General features: G+C 49.7%; 1 non-coding gene across 1 annotated transcript; it reads left to right on the top strand.

The window, feature by feature from the left end:
* The first annotated feature begins 285 nt into the window (after positions 1–285).
* On the top strand, positions 286–387 carry LOC147217779 (U6 spliceosomal RNA). Its single transcript, XR_015108901.1, has one exon. It is a non-coding gene; the product is annotated as a U6 spliceosomal RNA (small nuclear RNA).
* Positions 388–3,374: the final 2,987 nt, after the last annotated feature.

Raw genomic sequence — 3,374 nt, 5'->3', positions numbered from 1 at the left:
CGCAGGCGCAGGAACCCCTACCTATGGATTTCAGCTCCATCATCATCACCTCGTTGCTTTTCAAATTAGAAGCCTGAATAAACGACGGGAAAAACAAGGAAAACCCGAAGGGTTCGACGAGTTTTTTTGAATGAAGGCCATTCTGGGAGAATTTGGATCAACGTGTACCTCTTGAAATTACACGCGCACACACACATTTGCAAATATGTAAATAAGTGTACATATGCGTTAGTTGATATATTATTATATATTACATATATTACATATATTAAAATATGTTAAAATTACATACATTATATATCATATATTAAAATTGTGACTGTAAAGAGAAGATTAGCATGGCCCCTGAGTGAGGATGACACGCAAATTTGTGAAGCGTCCCTTCTTGGGGGGGCGGCCCTGGCGCCGGAGGTAAAGCGATCGAACATTCCTGGTTCAATTCTCGGCTCCTCCTAGTGTGTCAAAGTGCTGTTGACACCGAACCCTTAACTGGTGCTAGTGGACGGTAGCCTCCTGCTCATGGGTAATTGCAGTGAAGAAATTAATAAAGGTTACATTTTTATGAATATATAGATTATGAGGTTCCAATGATGTGCATCATCGGTCCGCCATGTTGGCATTTACTTGCATTACTATTTACAGAAGAAGGGTGTTTATTTCTTCGTCACCTGGTGACGGGCCGCAAGACACCTGACGCCGTTTTGTTTTCCTGATCCGTTCTCTCAGCGCCCGGCCGTAGGCGGCCAATGACAAAACACCTCGCTAATATGACTCATTTGCAAAGAGAGCAGTTCCCAGATTAAGAGATAAGGGGACAAACCAACAGACAGGCGGGAGGGGGGGGGTCAGGTTACTTGCACAAACAGTCCCGCCCACAAGAGCCATGTCGTTTCTCCCGCGGTCTTCCGCGCCCCACGACACGGGTCAGGGTCGAGGAAATCCCCGAAGCTATCCATCTGCCGCCATCAGAGACTCGGCATTCCTCCGACCGCTAACTATTTAGTTGTCAATGATTTTGTTAAGTGGAATTGACTTTTATCTGCAGTGTGCTGTGGGGCCGCCACCGGCAATTCACAACCCCCCCCTCCACCCTTTCCGCTGCTGTCTTAGCCCGGTGTCACATCCAGCACATTGCCATTGGCAGCTGAGCTAGGCCTAATCAATAGCCCAGGTCAGGGATGGCCTGCGGCTCGTCTGTGGGTGGGCTATTGATCCGCCACTCACTCCCACAGGTCGCCCCCTTACAAACCAGGAAGTCGTGGCCTCGGACGGAGAGGGAGGGAAACGGGGAGGTGACAAATGATCGGCGTAACTGGCGATGAAGCGCGCGGGCGAATATTTCCGTTATTTAATTTGACCGTAAAGTAGCGCGCAGACGTCGGGGCTGTCTTTAAATTGCTGCTTCCCCCGGAATTATATAACCGTTATCAGGTACTCATGAGTCATCACGCAGCGAGTAGACGTCGCTGATGGAACAGGGGAAGCTCAGGAATTCAAGCTCCCCCTAAAGATACAGGATCTTTGCACCCCCCCCCCACCACCACCACCACCTCCCCCTATGTGCCGCCGCTCTTGAAGACCCGTGGCCAATGAGCGAAGAGCCTGGCCTATTTTCGGTGCAATTTTTTTAAACGTTTCTCCCCGAGCTCCTTATCAGCGCCACAAGAACTCTTGGGAACAATTAAACACGGGCTTTAACTCCAAGTCTAAACACAGAGGTAAAAATAATCGCGCCGTGTTTCCAAATGGAAGAGGCTTCAAAAGAGCTGTTGAGCTATCACAAACCGTCTGCCTCTCTCGCCTGTATTCCCAAACTGAAGCGCTGTCGCAGAGGAACCATTGGAACACATGACAAGCATATTTACCCAGCTTCACAAACCCAGCCCATGTGGAATTCAAAGTCTTTCCCTACGTGTTCTTTTTATTATTATTTTTGTACAATTCAGCGGCGGTATTGACAGTTGAGTAAATATATATATTGTCTATGAGACTTTGTTGTCATATACCAGAGATCTTTGCGCGGAGCAGGCAATTATAGACGCTATCGCGGGGGAAAATGCGGCACTCTGGTTACGTGGAAATTAAGTTTGGCCGGAAATAGTTGTCTCGTCTCTCTTTTTCGTGTGTTTTTTTTTTTTTTTTTTAAATCCTGCAGTGGTACGGGGAGATGGATCACTCGCAGCGGTTCATTGGCGATCGCACGTGATCTTTAAATCATGAGAGGTCGTGTCGCCGCTGTGGCGTACGAATAAGTCCGGCTTCATTTTTTTCCCGGTTTTACAAAACAGTTGATGAACTTGCTGTGTGTCGCTCTGTCATGCTTTGCGAATGCCCACAAAATAAATCCCCTCTTTCTCTTGTCTTTGTGTCCCTTTCAGGCGATGGCGTCACCCTGACCCGCTCCTCTCGTGACTCGGGAGTCCCTAAATCCCAACCGCATAGCTTTGGAAAGTCCTGGAAATACCTGGAATTCTAGGAATACGTCACCAAAACTTCTCAAGGTGCCCAGGCGCCGGATCAATAGCTTTACATTATCTTTTACTATTTTTTTTTTTTTTTTTGTACACAAAGAGAGAGTCGAGCCCGAACGTTAGCAATATCTGCTGGTCGTCCGTCTTCTCTTCGACGACCCCACTGTGACCGCCGGGGTGTGACCTTTCCATCCGGCGACTTCAAACGCAACACTTGAAAAGGAAACGCCGTCAGAGAGGCCTCCGCGTGGCCGCGACTCAGACCAGAAACCCCATCAGGTAAGGCCATGTAGCTTTCCTCGCCGCCGCTGCCCAATCCCCCGAGCCCTTTGACTTCTGCACAGCTTTGAAGCTGCCCCGTGCCCCCTCCCCGCCCTCGCACTGTCGGCCCACCCGTGCCGTTGTGAATAGAGAGCTGGCTGATAAATGCTCCGCTTTCATGTGTTCATTCCTCTCCGATTTCAGATTCTCGATATTTTGAGCCGCATGTGGAGACACTTCTTGATTGGAGTCATCTGTTGTTGATAAAAAGCGGAGAGAGTGAGACGTTCCCGTGGTAACTGTCTTTAAACACACCCCGATGGCATCGGCGGTCGGCAATGGGATGGCGTCCGGACGCTTTTTTCGGCAGGTTGCGTTCGCTGTCGGCGATAAGGCCGGTTCGTGCTCACGTTACGTAGAGCGTCGCCGGCAGCCTATTTCTCACGCCGTGCTGCGGTTGCTAAGCGACACGTCCACTAGAGGACAGTGCGGAGTTCCACGTTTTGTTTCAGACAATAACAAACACGGCGAAGGCGGAGGGGCAGGGGATAACGTAGCAGCAGCACAGTAGACGGCGGCGGTTTGTGGACGGAGAATTCTAGCCATGTTGTTTTGTTCTTCTCTGTTCCTCACCACTGCCCC

The sequence above is a fragment of the Fistularia commersonii genome, chromosome 27, assembly GCF_037954325.1.
Source record: "Fistularia commersonii isolate RoL2024-O1a breed Wild chromosome 27, RoL_Fcom_v1.0, whole genome shotgun sequence".
Lineage (NCBI taxonomy): Eukaryota > Metazoa > Chordata > Actinopteri > Syngnathiformes > Fistulariidae > Fistularia > Fistularia commersonii.
The sequence above is the reverse complement of the archived record's forward strand: the minus strand, read 5'-3'. Positions and strand labels throughout refer to the sequence as shown.